Source organism: Mesocricetus auratus, unplaced genomic scaffold (genome assembly GCF_017639785.1).
Source record: "Mesocricetus auratus isolate SY011 unplaced genomic scaffold, BCM_Maur_2.0 Super-Scaffold_100014, whole genome shotgun sequence".
Lineage (NCBI taxonomy): Eukaryota > Metazoa > Chordata > Mammalia > Rodentia > Cricetidae > Mesocricetus > Mesocricetus auratus.
The window spans coordinates 11,819,740-11,839,415 of record NW_024429197.1 but is presented as its reverse complement, the minus strand read 5'-3'; the positions used below and the strand labels follow the sequence as shown (position 1 = coordinate 11,839,415).

Genomic DNA, 19,676 nt, shown 5'->3' with positions numbered 1-19,676 from the left:
ATAACTGATATAGCATCGTCGTCGACCTCTCCTGGGGACAGCTAAGGTACATGGAGGGTGACAGGATGTCATGCTTCCAGCTGTAGATTCCCCTAGTTCCCCACATCCCAAACTTCGGCCAAGCCTTTAGGTGGCCGCCAGCCTTTGGGTGGCTTCAGTCATCCCCTACCTCCACCCAAGCGGGTGGCCCACGATGGTCATGTCTGAATAGCCCAGAGTCTTTTGGCTTTCTGAGGCACCCAGGAGACACAAACTACCTCGCCCAGGTGCCCAGCTCCACCCGTACCCCTCCTGCAGCCTGTCCGCCTTGGGAGGGGGTGAGAGCAGGTGGGCATAGTCTGGGTTTTCTACCGACAGCATTTTTGGTGCTCACAGGGTGATAACGTAGAAGTGGAGTCATCGCACCAAGATCCCTGTGAGTCATCTCAACTCAGGGCCAGCATCCCCAAAGCCACTTGAGTGTATCAGGGAAGCGATGTGAGCACCCTGTGTGTAGGACGTTTCCTCTTAGAGGACCAGCTGGTAGTGGATCCAACCCTTCTCATCCTCTGCACAGACCTGGGTCAGAGCCTGATAAGAGACTCACAGGCCATCAGACTCAACAACACACACCATAATTCAAGCTAACAACATGTTAAACTGAGTAAGTTCTACCCTCCTGCCCCAGGGGCTCCCTGAACTCTCAAGTGGAATGTGAGGAGCAGAGAAAACTGACCCTGACCCTCCCTCCTCCTGACCCTGACTTCTGACTGTCTGGGGATACCCTCCTTTAACCTGTCTCTCTACCAGCCCAGCCACAGTCCCACCCATGCAGTAGGCAACCCTCACTGACACCTGTAGGGCCATGCTCTGTCTGCACCTCATTCCACACAGCTGTGCATCTGGGCTCTAGGATGAGCATTTGGGGGCTAACCCTTGAATCCCAGACTCAGGTCTAAGTACACAAGGGGAAGATGAGCTCCAGAACCACAGCATACCTGATCTCGGACAGGAGGCACGGGGTTTTCAGGAGCAGAGATGATCCCTGTCGGAGCTGGGCAGAGACAGGACTTCTGAAGGTTAAAAAGGAAAGAGGGCAGCAAAGGCTAGCGCCCAGGTGCCCATTTGTAGGTACTAGCAATGCAGAGATGGGACTGGAGCCGAGGGCAGGCTTATGGGAAGATCTTTATCTTTGCACTTATCAGATAGAGAGGGTGTGGCCACTCAGGGCACAGAAGTACAGGACCAAAAGGCCCAGGAGGCAGCACAGCTCATCAGCTGCAGTCAGGATGTGCCAGGCATACCGGAGACCCTGGGGACTTATAAAGGCTGGTAGGAGATGGAGGGCTTGACCATGGAACCATGGGTGAACCCACTGATGGATAGGAATGACTGCGCTGGGAGAGAGGGATAAGGGGTATCACAGCACAGTGTTGGGTCAGTAGAGCTGATCTGTTCCTGGCACAGGTAGGTAGCAGAAGAGCAAGTGGCAGGGAGAGATGCTCAGCTGATCTCACCTTGGGACCACACCCTGCCACCATCAGTGTCCCATAAATGAATCAGAATGTTTCCCCTTCCTCTCCTGGGGAAGCAAGCAGTCTTAGAGGGTCACCAGCAGTTTCCTTTCCAACGCTAATGAGTAGGACTATGACAAGTGATACTACAGCCGTTCAAGCCCAGTCACTCTTCTGGGAATTCTGAGGGAGGACCCTCACTTCAGCTGGGAGGTAAACACCCCCTCTTGGAAGGTTAGCCATTGGCACTAGCTTTGAAAATAGGCTATCTCAATGGGTAAAAGCAGGCCTTGGTGCGAGGGCAGAAGACTGTGGTGAGCCTGTGTGCAGGTCACACATCTGGAACGCCGTTGCCACTGGGGCCTGCTTTTCAGAACAAATGGTGAAGGTGCAAACTTGGAATGAGAAAAGGGGGTCTTGGAGGGGAGCCAAGGCTAGGAGCCAGGCAAAGATGGGAGATCTGAACGGAAAGAGGGTTAGAAATGAAAACACTCCAGAGCTTACGACCGGGAGAATGTCACTCACTGAGGTATGGGCTTAAAATGTGATCTCAAAACCCACAGCCCTGGGCTTCCGTGGAGCTCAGATAAGAATAACAATATCGTAATTCCTTAGCTTCCGGTTCTAGGGGAATCTTAGAGTCTTAGAATAATTGAATCATTGACTCTCAGTCCCGGGGTTTATAAATGACCGCAATTTTGAATCTCAGACTGCTCAAAGGTATCCCAGCCCAGCCCGCTCTCCCTCCCTCCCCTTGATTTAACAATAGACCCCTTGCTTAGTACTCTGCACATAGTGTCCTGCCGTCTCCATGGCAACCCTAAGAAGTAGAGATGATCGCTTTGGTTGATTTTCCAGATGAAGAAACTGAGGTTCCATGATGGTAGACCAGCTGTTGAGGTCATAATACCTCTTAGGCCAGGAGGCCAGGACCCTGACCAGGTCTCTCAGCCTCCCTTGCTGAGTGTCCACCTATCCTGCATACACACCTCCAAGACAGGAGCTCATTACCCCTCCCCAGAGCCACCTATCTGTCTCAACTTCGGACACATCTCCCCTTCTCAAAGCATCCATCCATTAGTCCCAAGTCAGCCTTGGGAGACACGTCAGAAGGCAAGCGTTCCCTGAGCACCCTGTGCAGAAAGGGAACTACCTACCACTGAGGTGGGACCTAGACTGCCCTGGAGAGATGGGTGGGTGCCTCAAGGGAGGAAATCAGCCTGAGGCATCAGGACCAGTGCCTATGGAAGACAAATGAAAATCAAGCTCACAACATCAGGCAGCAGGGAAGGGAGAAACCGCCTAACTCAGAAATACAACCCCACAGTCAGAGTTAGGGGGGGGCTAATGAGACTGGAGTCCTAAGTGCTGCGCCTTTAATTTCTTGGCTCTTTGCCCTGAAAACTTATTCCACAAAATGCGCCTGAACCATCCATCCTCCCAGATGGCTTTTTAAGTGAAGCTGTTTGTTACAGAGAAGAAGAAATTGGGCAGGGGGGCATTTGGAACTTAGCAACCCCACGTTCATCCCAGGTATGTACAACAGGTGGGGACCAAGAGAGGGAGGGCCCTGAAGGGAGAGCTGTGACCCCAAAAAAGCCCAGCCTCCAGGACCAGGGAGACACAACTCAGGACCAGGATCTCCATGACAGTCACAGGTCTGACATCAGGCTTCTGGCTGATGGGGAAAGGAGCATTTAGATGTTTCCATGTATCTAGATCCATATCTATCTATCTATCTATTTATCATCTATCATCTATCCATCTATCTATCTATCTATCTGACCTTCTCCAACTCCTGTTCTCAGTTGCTAAGAGTGTGAGCTGGTAGAGCCACTTTGAGTGTGAGTTGGCAGTTTCTCACAGCTAATCACAGTCTTACACAATCGAGCAGTCAGGTCCCCCAAGTATGTACCCAAATGATGTGAGTGATTTTGGGCATCAAAGAACCTGCATGTGAACGCTGCTATCAGCTCATCAGCGAAATACAGAATTTTCTGAGAACAGAGAGCAACCCAAGAAACCCTGCAATGGGTGAATGGATGAATTGTGGTATGTCCACCCACTGGAATACTGCTTGGTGTTCTAAAGGAGTGAGACAGCCAGTCAGCAAAGATGGAGCAACTCCCAAATGACTATGCTAAGGAGAAGAAGACGTTTTGCAAAGGTGGTTATTCTGTCATATTCAGAAAGAAGGTAAAACTGTACACATTGAATGGGTTAGTGGTTGCTAGGGACTTGGGAAGTAGGACAGTTGAATCAGGGGAACTACAGAAGATCTGACCAGCAGAACTACTGTATAAAATACAATGGTAGGTGACTGGTTTTAAGCAATGGCGGTGGTGGCACATGCCTTTAATCCCAGCACTTGGAAGGCAGAGTTCAAGACCAGCCTGGTCTACAAGAGGTAGCTCCAGGACAGCCTCCAAAGCCACAGAGAAACCCTGTCTTGAAAAACAAAAAAAATTAGAATTTTCCAATAGAAGAAAATGAATCTTAATATGTGTACATAGATTAAAATATAGTATCGGAGGACCCCAAGAGGAATACGTGCTGGTGTTGACTCTGAGCTGAGACAACCTGAAAGCAGTGACCCCCTGCCTGGTAGCTAAGAGCGCACCTGCTATGCAAACCTTGACTTGTATAATGTTTTCCAATAGAAACTATGAGCTGCTAGGATGGGGCAGGGCATTTCCAATGGAGTCTGGGTATCACAGGTGAACAGGACAGCCTCACAAAGGCAGGGGACACAGGGCTGACCTCTGATCGCAAAAATCACACGAGCCCTGTTCTAGTTTGTGGGTGGCTTTGAAATCACTGCACTGTACACTGAAAATAACAACGAAGTGCACGGTAGGAGCTATCTCCTCACTGCTAGTGTGGACAAGTTCCGGGTGAACAAGGAGAGAAGTTGAGAACGATCCATGCAGTTGGTGATGGATTAGTGTGGACACGTCCGTGGTTAGTTGAACACAGGCGTGAATGTTTGTTTATATACAGAAACGCCCATACACATGTATATGTAGGGTTTAGTATCTTGCTCTAAGAGCTGAGGGGACCTGAAAGCAACAATTTCCCAGTAGCTAAGAGCACCTCTGGTACTTAAATCTTGATTCTAACACCATTTTCCAGTAAGAAATATGAGGAGTTAGGACTGGGCAGGACACTCCCAAGGTGAACCTGGGGTATCCCATTATGCTAGAAAACAAGGATATGCAACCAACCCACCACCGCCGCCAAATGAAGGCAACAATGATGAGGCTATGGGGTCATGAAAGAACCAAGTAAAAGAGCTCTCATTGGCCAAGCCTGAAATTATGTAAACAACAAAGTAAAGTCTATCTCAAAGCATGAAACAAACATCCAATACTGAAATGATGAGTAGAGATAGGAGGTAGATACACATATATGATGTATCAATTAGATGGCTGGATAGACAACAGATGACTGGTAGACAGCTAGGTGGCTGATATATGGATAAGCAGACAATATAGACAGATGACTGAGTGGCACATGAATGGATAGGCAGACAGATAGATCAATCAATCAATAAACAGATGACAAATAGATAGTAAACAATAGATTATGGGTAGGTAGAAGATAGACAAGAGATAGTGTATAGATTATAGATGGATGATAAATGATATGATTAATATATGTATAGATAGGTAGAGGACAGATGGCAGATACACATATGATATATGTATAAATAGATAATAAATAGATGATAGAAGTAGATGTCAGACTATGGATAGATGAGAGATAAATGGATGATAAACAATAAATTGATAGATGATAGATAAATAGACAATAGATAGAAATAGATAATAAATGGACAGGTAGATAGAAAATAGATACATGGATGGATGGATGGATAGATGGATGGATGGATGGATGGATAGATAGATACATAGATACATAGATATATAGATAATCTTGGTTGCACATAGATATATAGATGATCTTGGTTACAGACAAGCTGAAATGTCTCCTCCATCATTCCTGTTACAAATACCTGTGTCTTCTTAATCCCATCACTGTTCAGGCTGGAAGGTTCTTGGGCTGTGCTAATCTCCAATGATCTCTCCACTGCTTCTCTCCCGGCTTCTACCCTGACATTTTTTTTCTCCTTACTCGGGATTTTCTCTTCAGTTCCTGGTGTCTTCAGGTGACAGCCGAGGTCACTGATCTGAGACATGCTTTCCTTTCTAACATGGGCTTTAGTATTCCATGTGTCCCCTAAGAATCACTTGAGCAACTCCCTACCAATTTTGATGTGTTGTTTTCATTTTCTTTCTGCTGGAAATACTTTTTAATTCCCCTTTCGATTTACTCAGTAACACATGGGTAATTTAGAAGCCTGCTGTTTAAGTTTCTAAACATGTTGAGTTTTTTTCAGAGATCTTTCTCTTAGTGATTTATAATTCCATTCCATTGTAGTTTGAGAAGATACTTTCTCCAATTAGACTCTTTCAAACTTGTTAAGATAAGGTCCATCTTGTCTACGGTGAGCTCTGCTGCTGAGAGGAATGTTTCACAAATGTCAATCTGTTGAGGCTGTGGGTTGGGTCTTCTTCATCCTGTATGATATTTTCAGTGGTTAACGTTAATTGCTGGCTTGACAGAAGCTAGAATAATCTAGGAGATGGTCCTTTGAACTTTCATGTGGGGAAATTATCTTGGTTTCCTTAACAGGGATGGGAAGACCTGCCCTCTGTGGGTGGCGTCATTCTTTAGCTGGGATCCTGGATTGTATAGAGAGGTTCTGAACAATGACATGCATTCATCACTCTCTGTTCATGATGGTGGATGCCATGTGACTGGCTGCTTCCAGTTCTTGATATCTTGACTTCTCTACCATGGAGGTCTGTACTGAACTGTGAGCCAAAATCGACCCCTTCATCTGTAAATTGCTTTTGTTGAGGTATTTTACCACAGTAACAGCTGTTACTAGGTAGCCCAGACCACTTGCTCAAGGAGTGACTGAGGGAGGGTTATTCCTGTCTCTGATAGTAACTGTGGTTTTGTCTATTTCTTCTCCTAGGTCTCAGCTCACTGGGAACTGTAAACAGGCAGGATTGTGATGTCCCTGGACACGTTGGTGTCATGGTCTTCCCTACTTCTGATCATACTATTTGCTCTGAATTCAGCTACTCCTGATCCTGAACCAGCCACTTTAGTTGTCCTTGAGAGAGATAGTGAATTTTACCTTGCTGAGGATTGGGATTCTTTTTCTTCTGCTGTGTTCTGAGACACAGCTAAGCTACTTGGAAGCTCTTGGCTCTACTGAAGTTTTGCCTTCATAATTTCATACACGAGATAGAAGCAGTCTGGTTATTCTTCCCCTTCATGGGTTCAGAGTTTTGTCTCCACACAAGTGTTTCCTCTGGTGCTGTGGGCTATGGGTTCCAGGTACCTTGGTCTCCTGAAATGCCAGCTTTGTCAGCTCAACTCCAGGTCTTGCTGAGCTTGGAGAGGGGAGTTCTTCCTAGCCCTGTCTACTGGAAACTCTAGGCTGCATGCCGGGGCAGCTGCGGGCTCACTCCATTTGTTCCTCCTCTCTCTCCATTGCCTAATGTCCTATCTTTGTAAAATGCTGTTTCATATACCAACAGCCTCTGTCTCCATGAGTCACTCATCCAAAAGTCAAGAACTCTGCAGGAGACAGTGGAGGCTAGCCCAACTCTGGGGCTGTCTCTACATTCCTCTAAGTTTTAGACTCGAAGATACCTAGATCTAATTCTAGATACGGGGAGTCCCCTTCCGCCCTCACCAAGCCATCCTTGCTTGTGTACCCTGAGATGTTGGTACCTGTAGGTGGGTCCTGGAACCAAGCTCCTGTAGGCATCCATGAAAGAAAGACATTTGCTTATCTGAGTGAAGTAACTGATGGTGACTGTGACAGAGTCTAGAATCTTCTGGGAGGCAGCCCTCTGGATTGCCTTGATTATGTTAATTGATCTGGGAAGGGACATCTTAACTGCAGGACTCTGGACAGAGGATCTTGGACTACGTAGATGGAGAAAGGCATTGGACAGCACAGGCATTCACTCCTCTCTGTTTCCTGATTGTGGTGATATGACCAGCTGCTTCGGCCTCTGTTGCCTTGACTTTCCCCATCATGACAGACTGCTTTGAACTGTGTGTCAGTTACCTTCTATTGCCGTGATATAACACTGCTTCCAAGGTGTCTTAGTTAAGGTTTCTATTGCTATGAAGAGACACCATGACCACAGGAACTCTTACAAAGGAAAACATTTAATTGGGGTGGCTTACAGTTTCAGAAGTTTAATCCATTATCATCATAGTGGGATATAAGAAAACATGGTGCCAGAGAAGGAGCTCTTGATCTGCAGGCGACAGGAAGTGAACTATGTCACCCTGTCCTCGTCACCCTCTGAAGAGGTGTCTCTCCTGCTATGGCCCGATGGATACTCCCTGTCTCGCCATCCTAGAGCTCACCAGAGGAGGAAAAGGAACAGGCAAGCTCTGGATAACGGCACACTGTATGCTGAGGGCTGTCCTTGGTGACCTGGTGAACATGGGAGGGGAGGTCCCTCCCCAGAAGAGACAGTACAAAGGCCTGAATATGGCAGTCTTTTGGAGACTGAATTTCCAACCATGAGTAGGGAGACTCTGGGGACAGCGCTGGTCACCAGCTGCCCATCCTATCTGGGTGTTGTGAATACTGATACCCTAGGACGACGGCCCACCAACACAAGGTTGTTTCCTGCCTGATGTATGCTTTCCTGGTGCTGACCAGGAACCACTGGCCATGCCCTGTAGACCAAGGTTTCTGTCCTGCCACCCTCCCAACCCCCACCCCACCCCGCAGTCCCAAATAAACATAGAGAGGCTTATATTAATTGTAAACTGTTTGGCCGATGTTTCAGGCTTCTTATTGGCTAGCTCTTTCTTAATTATGAATCCATTTCTATTAAACTATGTATTGCCACGAGGCTTTGGCTTATGCATAATGCTCCAGCATGTTACTCCTTCTGTAGCTACATGGCATCTCCCTGGCGGCTCCCTGTCTCTGTTCCTCTTCCCAGCATTCCTAGTCTGGTAGCCCCACCTATAATTCCTGCCTGGCTACTGGCCAATCAGTATTTATTCACCAACTAATAACAGAAATACATATTCACAGCACACAGAAGGACATCCCCCATCATTGCCCTTCCCTGACCTCCCCTTCCCTGGTCTCACTTGCAACCTCTTCTCCTTTGCCTGTCGATGGTCTCTTGAGGACCCCTTCAAACTACCTTTATGCCCTTGTGTCTGGGCGCAGACAGTGTGACTATTAAGATCCTCTTATGAGAAGCCAGGGTGAGAACGCATCCCAGATCTCTGTGTGAATAGCGCCTCTACCAGGAATGGCTAGAAAGTTTCCTACAGTGTCCCTGGTAGACTGGCACTTAGGTCCAGAGACAGAGGCAGGCCTTTGCTTAGGTGGTGGGCAAGCCTCTCCCTCCACCTGTCTTGTTAGGCTTTTCTACTGCTGTAATAAAACACCATGACCAAAAAGCAAGTTAGGAAGGAAAGGGTTTACTTGTCTTACTCTTTCATATTGCTGTTCATTATCAAAGGAAGTCAGAACATGCAGTGGTCTGAGTGAAAATGGCCAACAGGGTGTGGCACTATTAGGAGACTGGTGGCCTTGTTGGAGGAAGTGTGCCTCTGAGGGGAGGGGGGCTGGGCTTTGAGGTTTCAGATGCTCAAACCAGGCCCAATGTCACTCACTTTTCCTGCTGCCTGCAGATCCAACACTGAGCCTGCCTGCATGCTGCCATGCTTCCTGCCATGACAGCAATGGACTAAACTGCTGGAACTGGAGACCAGCCCCAATTAAATGTTTTCCTTTATAAGAGCTGCCATGGTCCTGGTGTCTCCTCACAGCAATAGAACTCTAGCTGCTCACTGGTTTGTTCCTCATGGCTTGCTCACGCTGCTTTCTTCTAGAGTCCGGGACCACCAGCCCAAGGGTAGAGCCATCCACAATGGACTGGGCTCTCCCCCATCAATCACTAATTAAGAAAATGCCATACAGCCAGATCTCATGGAGGCATTTTCTCAACTGAGGTTCTCTCCTTTCAGATAACTCCAGTCTGTGTGTCAAGCTGACATAAGCCTAGGCAGCGAACCATCCGTGAAGCCAATGCCACACAGGCGTTGTCTCTCCAGGCAGATGCCTTTCATGTCTCGTGTCCAGAGTGGTAGCCATCTCCTGCTTTTCTCCTGTATCCCCTAAGAGGAAATGTGAGCCCCTGCTTGTGTCCAGGGCACCAGAGGCGCTGAGTGCTGAGTTCCTCTGGTGCACCCTGTGCCTTTAAGAGTTCATCAACCGGATAGTTCACACGCGCGCGCAGTGGAAGGAAAGAATGGAGTCCTGAAGCTGTCCCCTGACCTCCAGGGCACACCAGGGTGTGTTTATACCCCCTCTCCACACACAAAATAAATAAGTAAAATGTAATAAAACATTTTTAAAGCGTTCATCACGGAGCCCGAAGACCCAGCCCTGCCTCCCGTTTCCCTGACTACCTCATCATGCCAGATCTCTGTAGGGCTCAGGGGAAGTTTGGGTTTTATAAGTTGTCGGACCCTTTTTTCATTTTTGTCATTTTCCATCTCGACCGTTTTTCTTATTCTAAGTAGAAGCAGAAATTCATGAGAAGAATAAACAGGATGGCTGGAGCCTGAGCAAAGGTTGGAGGCCGCATAATGAGATGGAGGAATCCTCCCTCTCAAAAGGTCACTTTGTCAGCTCAGGCTGCAGCAAATACCAGCGCTGTAGCAAGTGTGATCCGCTTGCTGTTCAAGGCAAGAGATAGGGCGGAGGCGGGGAAGCCAACCCAGAGGTGCCTGAGACAGCCTGATAGACAAAGACTCAGAGAGGGAAACAAAACATGCCCAGGTCACACAGGCAGTGAGCGCGGCTGGAAACTCAGGCCTCGGCTGCTTTCCTGGCCTCTGCTGCCACCACCCTCAAATCATTGCTAGAAGCCACTTGCTACAGTCTCATTATTACCCAGTGCTCCAGGCCAGAGTCTGTCTGTGCCTCCAGTGATGATGTGTAATTAGCAGAGAGACTAAACAGGAAGAGAGTAATTGGTGCTGGCAAGGGGGAGTGAACCAGCCATTCTCATGCACAGCATGTGGAAGGCAATTATAAGCAGAGACCCTCATCTGTAGAAAGACCAGTGCTCCAGGGGGCTCAGGAGAGGGATCAGTTAGGACAGGACCTGGATTCAATCCCTAGAGGCTGTGTAAAAAGCCAGCTGTCGTGGCAACAGGCCTCTGTAATCCCAGTGCTGGGGAGGCAGACAGGTAAATCCCCAGGGCTCACAGGCCAGCCAGTGTAGCTGATTCGGTGAGGTACAGTTCACGGAGAGACGCTGCCTCAAAATAGGGTGGAGAGTGATGGAGCTCACCAGTGCCTGCCTCTGGCTTCTACATAGATAACCACATGTGTGCACACATTGACACAAATACATGTATAGGTGGCACACCCCTGCACATACAAAAGCACAAGAAGCCTGTGGTCAGATATGTTCACTGTGGGCTGACAATGAGAAGAAAGACTGTAAGGCCCTGGCCGTCCAGCAGGATTTTGGGCTGTCACAGAGCTCTTAACACCTGGTTTCTGAAGAAGTGCCAAGAAGCCGCGTCCACAGCAGGCTTCAGTGACACAAACCCTGGAGGACCTGCAGATGTCTAGGGGGCACCCTGAATAGGCGTATGTGTCAGCAAAGAGGGTGTTTAAATGGTATATCCAGTGCCACAATGCTGAGAGCGTGTGCTAAGCTTTGCACTTGGGTCCCAAAGACTCCCTCTCTACCATGAACCACTGAGGAGGGTACAGCCATGATCTGAAGCCATTCCTAGGCCCAAATCCCTAGGGAATTCATCAGCTGTGTGTGTGGGAGTCTGCTGAGGCTTTCCTGGTCATCTTGGTGGCTTGAAACCTAGGGCCCCACCCACAGAGCCCCAAGCTAGTCCAGGCCCTTCTTTTCTATTGGGCTGCATCTGACCTCCACAATGTTAACACACCCACAGTCCTAGTGTTAATCATTGTACTTCCTTGTGGGTCCATGCCAACTGCATGGAGGTGGACAGCCCTGTTGCTGTCTCCTGGCCCTGCAAGCTCACTGCAACCACCTGCACATCTGTCATTGTCAGCAAAGCATCAACATCAGGGCAGGGGCATCTGAGAACCATTACTTGAGGACTCCCAGAATGGACAGCTGGGACCAGGGATGTTGCCTTCTGTGAATTTGGTACATTCTTTGGAATCCATTCATTTCCGGTACCACAGCCTAGCCTCAACAACCAGGATGTCCTCTCCCTCTCCAACCCAGGGTTTTGGGGAAACATAGGCAAAGGTGTGCCCACAAGTACCCTCAATTCCCAGATTGTGTAGACGTCTCAGATTGCCGCCACCTCTTGTTTGGATAGATCTGGATGTCCTGATACGAAAATGTGTCGCAGCAGCTGTGCAGGGGAGTGAGGCTTCCTGGAAGGAGGAGGAGGGAGCAGGAATTGGGAACATTCCACCACATACCCCACCCTTGCTCAGCCCACCCTGCCTGCCATCCACCCAGCATCCACACACCCTGCCTGCCATCCACCCAGCATCCACACAACCCTTCTGTACTGGGACATCCTAGCATCAACCCCCACCCTACACCCAGGCCTCTTTCCCTGCAGGTCTCAGACCTAGCCTGGCCCTCCTATAGTCCTCAAGCTGCACCTCAGGCACAGGTCTGAGCAGACAGAATTTCAGTCAATGCTGTGTGATTTCCTTTATCAAGCGTTTTCCTATCCACGGTCTGCAGACTGAAAGCCTGGGGACTTTATTCTGTAACTGTATAGTAGAGAGGGAAGCTGAGGCAGGGAGAGGTAGGTTGTTTACCATCCAGCACCACCCAGCTAGTTAGGTAATGGGTGCTGGGTCCCCACTGAGCTTTAACTGACACCAAATTATACAGGCCTCTGCTATGTTACTAAATAGACTAAGGAGAGGCAGGCAGGGAGATGGGTTTGGGGAAAGAAGAGAATGAGAGGTCAGCAAGCAGGGAAGGGCAAAGAAGGACCCATAAACTGCCCCGGTAGGTCCCCAGGGGTCAGGGAGCAGAGAGGTGATGGGCAATAGGCAGAACTGGTCCATCAGACACCAAGCTGCTCCCTAGAGTGAGGCTGAGAATGTACCGAGATGCTCAGAGGGCTTGTGCTCACAGCACTCTGAAGTTGCAGGGTCAGGGGTCAAGGCAAAAGGGTGCTGGGCCCCCAAGTCTGTCTCACTCCACCCAGGCTCCCCCACTCCCTTTCTGCTAATGGACCCTCGAGAGAGATGGGGTCCCGCTGGAGCATTCGGTGGCCACACAGCCTCCCAGAAGGTAGAGGTAGGTAGAGTCCTCAAACAGAGGCAGACCTACTACTTCCCTGAGATTCAAGTCCTCCCCAGCCTCTGACAGTATATCCTTGGTAACCCATCTGGAGGCCCAGTTCCTATTCCCCAGAGAGCCTGAGCCCTGGCCACCATGCCCTCCCAGAGAGGTCCTGCCCTTTGTTTTGTGAGCTGGCGGAGTGGCTAGACTTGTTGTCAGCTCTGGGGTTCTGCATGCTTCTACCTCACCAGTTCTGGGGTGGCAAGTGCATGCCGCCACACCTTTTTTGTGTATTTGTTTTGTTTTTCTAATGTGGGTTCAATGGGTGGAACTCAAGTCCTCAAGCTTGCACAACAAGCACTCTACCAACTGGGAAGCAATCTCCCCAGACTCAAGTCCCCTGTATTCCTGCTGAGGACAGATCTCCTGCTGAAGTACCAGCATTCTATATTTGGAGTGTGTCTTGCAGGCTGGAGGACCATCCTCAGAACTCTTGCTCCAATGTGGTCCTTGAGCTGGGCTCTCAGAAGGACAGGGCACCCCTCTGTAAGGCTGGCAGTTTCCGGGAGGTGCAAATACTATGCAGATCTTGCTCTTTACTGCCCAGCCTGCTGCTGCGCCTGCTCGAGGTAACTCAGTCCCTGGCCTGGTGTTCTGCATAGTGGAGCAGTCTGAGGCCCTGCAGGCGGGAAAGATAACTGCCTACCAGGAACACCCATCTATTCCTGGGTAAACAACCGCTAGGCCTTTCCACATGGAAGAGGACCAACACCGTCGGCTTGCCAGCTGGCCTCCTGGAAGAGTGGTGAGCCATTAGCAGCAGCATGGAGCAGTCCAGTTGTAGAGGCCCATACTGTTGTGCGCTTGCAAAGCCGCCACCCCCACCATCTTCTGACACCAGGGAGCCAGCAGCAAGACCGATGCTCATGGTTGCATCTCCCTCATTGTTTAGTGCCTCTTTCCCTGAGCATGCTCTATAGCGAGCATGAATATGTGGCACCAAAAGATTGAAACGCTTATTGAGTGCCTACTGTGTGCCAGGTGCTTAGTCACCTTAGCATGAGAAGGGAATTCTCACCAACCCCAGGTTATAGTGGAAGAAGCTGAGCACAGAGATGTCAAGTATTTTTTTTCCAAGGTTGCTCAGCTAGGGACTGGAAACACCAAGACTCTGACTGACACAGGCCTTGGTCCTAGTCTTCCCAGAAGGCACCTCCAATCCAAGGCTTCTAGAAGGAGGAAAATGAATGCAGAGGGGGGATGGGGCTCATTCCCTTCCACCAGGACCATGTTACCCTGTCCCCCACATCCAGCCTCACAAGGCAGACCCACCGCAGCAGGCAGCACTCAGGATACACATATATTGTCATCCCTGTGCTGAGACTCCTGAGCAAGCAAAGGGAGAGCACCTCTCCTCTTGTGGGCTTAGGGGTTGTAGCTGAAGGAGCTCTGATCCAGCTGAGGGGCAGGAAGGCCACACAAGGGCAAGCTCCGAAGCCTCAGATGTCCTCTGTGGAACAGTGTGGATGGGCTGGGTGTCCGAGCAAGATGGTGGTTGAGGTTTCCCATCACAAAAGTCAAACTTTCAGGTCTGTGTGCAGACCTCAGGCCTAGACGCTGTCAACTTACACTGTGCTTCAAGTGCAAGGCTAGCCTCAGCTTTGAGAATCACAGCCAGAACCTGCTGAGGAGGGAGCTGGCTTCCCCCTCCCTAGGCCCCCAGCCAGGCCCATAATGCTGTGTATACTCAGCTCTTTGTGGCTTCCAGAATGTAAATTTATTCTGCGTGCTGGCGCCAGGCACTCACCTTATCTGCATGTTACAGTCACCAGAATAAATATTAGGGACAAGCCCATGAGCTCTGCCTGTGTACACGAGTTAAACCCTCTAGCCAGCGGCTCATCCAGGCAGGGATTTCAACGGAAATGCCGTGCTTACATTATCATGAGGAGAGCCTGGGCCCTGGGCCTCCGTTCCATCCAGGAACTTCCCATGGGGAGTGAGCAGGGCTGTCCTGTGCTAGGCTGAGAGGACAGAATGAGGACAGGGCAGGGAAGGAGGCACCTGTCAGCTTCCAGCTGGCTGTTCCCTCAACATCTGGGGTCATGTTCACTCAGACCAAGATACAGGAGCCTCCTAGAGGGGAAGGAGGCCTGGAGCAGCCCCACCAGACTCAGACACCAGCCTAGCCTCCAGAGTCAAACAGCGACATGGACATGTCTCAATCTCTCCACTCCAACTCAACCATACAAGCTTGGAGAAGGTGCTTCACCTCTCACAGACTTGGCTTCTTTAATGAGATCTATGATCCTGCCCACTCAACACTCCAGGTTCTTCTGAGGTGAGAGACTCCAAGTCACACACACACACACACACACACACACACACACACACACACACACAGACTCCATAGGAACCCAATCCAACAGAGGCTGTCCTGTCTGTCCTGTCACCAGCTAGGGTAAGCTCAGTGGGAAGCATGTGGTTTAAATTCAATCCTCACCCTCAACCCTATATGGTGGGGTAATTCCACAATCTCATTTCACAGATGAGGAAACTGAGACCCAGAGAGGTTTAAGTAACTTGTCCTGTATCCTCAGTGGAGAGAGAAAAGAAAAGAATTGGAGGCAAGACTTCCAATCACAAAGTTTCTCTCAAAAACTACGGACTTCAGCATGACATTTAAATCTTCCAGTAGCCTTCCAAGGATGCCTCTGCAGGTCCTCTCCATTGGCTCCTGGTTCTCCAGTGTCCTTGATTCTCTAGAGAGGGCCAGGCAACTATAAAATGTGGCTTATGTCTCACCTGTGCTTTCTGCCTTAGACACACCCCCTGCTTTTTCCAACCAGGGAACTCTTACCTTCAGTTCCCAGCAGGCCTCATGTTCTGCCCATCCATCCTCCACTGCAGCTCTTCAAGGTATCTGATCCTCTCTGGTCCTCGCTGTCCTCCTGACAACAGCATTCCTGCAGCTCACAGCCTGGGAGGAAAGACCAGCCCCATAGCACTGGGACTATGACCCCCATTTTAACTCACCCCACCCAGATTTCTTCTGTTCTTATATTCCAGGCTTCCCTTAAAAAAGTCAGCCAGTGAATTGACTCTCCACGATCACCTCAGGGAGTTAAGGGAGGGCCCTAAGATGCTGTGCAGTCCTCTGCGTTGTCTTTTCCCTCTGCCTCCTCACATCACAGACCCCACCAAGTCTCTTCATCAGCACCAGTGTTAGTAATTCCATGTAACTAGATGCGAAGAGAGGCGCTTGAGGCTTAAAAGTGATGCATTTGGGCATTGGGTGGCCAACCCCACAAGCCATGCAACACTCATGAACTGTAGCGCAGCAGCCACGGACGGGCATCACTAATTCTCGTCCTTGACAGTGAGACTCCCTGGTGACCACTGGGTCTGATGGATTAGCAACCTTTAAAGACGTATGAAAGCCGGACATCACCACACAGGGAGACTCCACTGAGACAAGATTAGAATGGTGAAGATGTTAGAAAGGAGGCATACCCCTGCCCCCACACACAGTCATTCTCAGAGGAGGTTTCTATTCCTCAAAAGGATCCCCACATACCCAGCAGGCCCTACCTCCAATCTTGTTTGCCAGCATCAGGATGGTGTCCTCCCCCAAGGACTCATAGGGACTTACGGTCAGTAAACCTCAGAGATTTAATCCAGGTACACACAGGCCAGTGATCCCCAAGGCTTACAGTTGGGGACAGACAGTTGGGTTTGCACCTGGTCCATGCAGCTGCAATGTCTAAAAACAGGTCAGAGGTTACATAGACAAAAGATCCTCTCTCCTCCTGGATCCCGCTACTCAACACAAGATGTACATTCAGACCCTTCGCACCCCTATCAGATGGACCACGGCCCCAGAGGTGTCCGCCTCCCCGTCGGCCCACTTCCCATCCTCTTCTTTCTGTGCACATCCCGTGTCTGCCACATTTCACCCCGTCCCTTCTTTGAAACCGATCACCCTTTATAAGAAAACTATATAAGACAGACCCTGTAGGGAGCCTAAGAGATGGCTCAGCGGTTAAGAGCACTGGTTGCTCTTCCAGAAGACCCAGGTTCAACTCCCAGCCCCCACATGACAGCTCACAACTGTCTGTAACTCCAGTTTCACCCAGGCGATCTGGCACCCTCACGCAGACACATATGCACATAAAATAAATAAATCTTAAAAATAAAGAAAGGCAAATACTGTGGCAGAAGCCATTGCGTTGAGTCGCTCTTCACCCAGGCCGCCCTCGGCAGTGAGCAGGCTTGTTTTCCTCTTGCTAATCTGTCTTTTGTTGCCGAAGTCTGTCCCCAAGCTCCCAGAATCTTAAGCACCTCCAGCTTGGTTACGGATGCCGGCAAGGCATATTTTGATGCAACACACGTTCAAACACACTCCGTCAGCTGCCCACCAAGAGGGCAGAGATCTCTGCTTGGATCTTACACTCTGAATCAAACCTGAAACATACGAAATGCTTAACCTGCATGGGCTGAGCAGGGAGCAGAGCCACGAGGGGGAGAGGCAGGGAAGCCGAGTGTGGGATAGCCAGGGCCTCCCCTGACTCCCCTTTCTGCCACTCCTCTCTGTGTGGTAGGCCTGAGATCTCTCCTCCTCTGTTAGCTCATCCCAGGCCACCTTCCCCTTCTCACAGCTCCAAAGTCAGAGCCACCCGCAGTCTGTATGTGTAAAGGAAAAAGGAGCCTCTGAGACAGCAATTAAGTGGTCCATCCACTTGGCAAACAGAGAGCCCCAGCTTCCTGCAGAGGTGTTTGGGCCTGAAAAGTAAGATTAACACATCCATTTCTTGGGAGCTTATTAGCCTTTAAACTGTCAGAAAAGGCACGGTGCCCTGCATGCAGAAGTGGAGGACCCGGCCCTCCCTGCTTCAGAGAGATGCTCTAGTACCAGAAGGCCCCGCGACTCCCAGCAGCAACTCAGAAGTCCCAGCAGCCCCAGGTGAAATATGTTGAGGATAGCTCCTTAGATCCATGGATCCCTCCATGAGCAACTATCCTTGCTTGTCTGCTTCTCATATTTGGGGTAACCTGGTAGTTCTTGAAGTTGAGGAAAAAATCAGGACCCAGGAAACAAAAGAGTCAACTCTCCAGAAAGTAGAAAAACAAATCCAAAAAAAAGGAGGAGAGGCAGGCATCAGAGGAGGGTTGGGTATCCAAAAGAGGAGTGTGGTGGGCAGCCCTGGCCTCCACCTCCCACAGCTCCCTTCTGAGCAGTGGGCGCGACACCCCTCCGTGTCTGAGATTGGAGACCATGGGAGTAAAGCACCCAGACACGCACCTGATTGGGAAGGATGCATCCGTGTCCATAGACACTGACTGAGAGGCCGGGTCTGCAGCAGAGCCCCTGCCCAGATGTGCAGGCAAGGAAATGCTGGCAAAGAAGGAAGGGTATCTTGCTGATACTCCAAAGCATTTCATTTCTCCATCCATGATTATGCCCAGAAACTGGTGGGACAGGCTTTGACATCCCTCCATCCCATTTTATACAATTGAAGAGACTGAGAGTCCATCAAGGACCGCCACACCTAAATTGGACTCTGGGCACACCAGTGGGGTTCATGCCTTTCTCATCCTTCACTGGAACCTACATCTGGACCTACAATGTCAGTAGTGAGACAGGGGTGTGGGTTGATTAGGCAACTGGCGGACCTAGGACTCAGGGGAAGTGGAGTCCCTGTAGGTGCTGGTAGGTCCCTGGGAAGTTCTGTGTCATGCCTACATTAAGAGGGGGTGATGTGACATCATTGTGCCTCTGTCTGCAGGAAGGTTTATCACCCCAGATGGCCAAGGAGGGGAACAGACACAGGCTCATGTGCTCCTGACAGCCGGTGCTCACACTAGGTGGCCCAGCTGGGGCTGTTGAGAGTTCACTGCCATATTGTCCCAGGTCTTAGACACACTTTCCATAGTGGGATGGGAAACAGTGAGCATGAGAGGTGTTATCATCTGGGGACCTCACACCCACAGACAATATGGGGCTGGTTTCCCTCATTTCACTAAACACCCAGGACAGTTTCTCCACTGGCTGGCATGACCTCACATCTATTCTAGTCTGTCAGATCAAACCTGCGAATCCTCATTCTCTGGCCCCTCCTGCACCCACAGGATCTCAGCACAAGCTGTGTTCACTGTGGGGTTGATTCAGCCCAAGCCCATGGCTCCTTCCAGCCCTGCCCTTATCTGTCCAGCTTTGAGTTACAGCCCAGTTTCCCCAGGCCTGGGATCCATATAGGATTCAGAACTGAGGGAGACAGTCAGATGTGGGGCACACATTTTTAGTCCTAGCACACAGGGGACAGAAACAGGTGGACCTTGGAAGTTCAAGGCCAATCTGGTCTACATAGAGAGTTTCAGGCCAGCTAGAGCTACATAGTGAGACACTATCTTAAAACAAAAACAAAACTAAGGGTAGGACAGGGAGATAGCTGAGTCAGAAAAGTGTTTGCCTGACAAGTATGAGGACATGAGTTCAATTCCCAGAACTGACATTAAAGAAAAAATTAAGGCATGGGACCTAGAGAGATGGCTCAGCAGTTTAGAGCACACGCTGCTCTTCCAGAGGTCCTGAGTTTGGTACCCAGTACCCAATTCTGGAAGCTTACAAGACTGTAAGAATACAAGACCTGTAACTCCAGCTCCAGGGTATCCAACTCCCTCTTCTGGCTTCCTCTGGTACCTGCACGTTCACATACTCACTCACACAGACACAGATACACACACACACACACACACACACACACACACACACATGCATGCATGTGTACATTACAGTAAA

The 19,676-nt window shown here is 49.8% G+C and overlaps 1 long non-coding RNA gene across 3 annotated transcripts; it reads right to left on the bottom strand.

Moving 5' to 3' along the window:
* Positions 1-9,022: 9,022 nt before the first annotated feature.
* Positions 9,023-17,256, bottom strand: LOC106021902. 3 transcript variants are annotated; one of them, XR_005881217.1, is made up of 4 exons: positions 17,088-17,256; positions 16,469-16,640; positions 15,738-15,857; positions 9,023-15,639 (listed from the first exon to the last, which is right to left on the bottom strand). It is a non-coding gene; the product is annotated as an uncharacterized LOC106021902 (long non-coding RNA). The 3 variants fall into 3 exon arrangements; XR_001197040.3 differs by having other exon boundaries at positions 9,023-12,003; positions 17,088-17,242; XR_005881216.1 differs by having other exon boundaries at positions 9,023-15,857; positions 17,088-17,242.
* Positions 17,257-19,676: the final 2,420 nt, after the last annotated feature.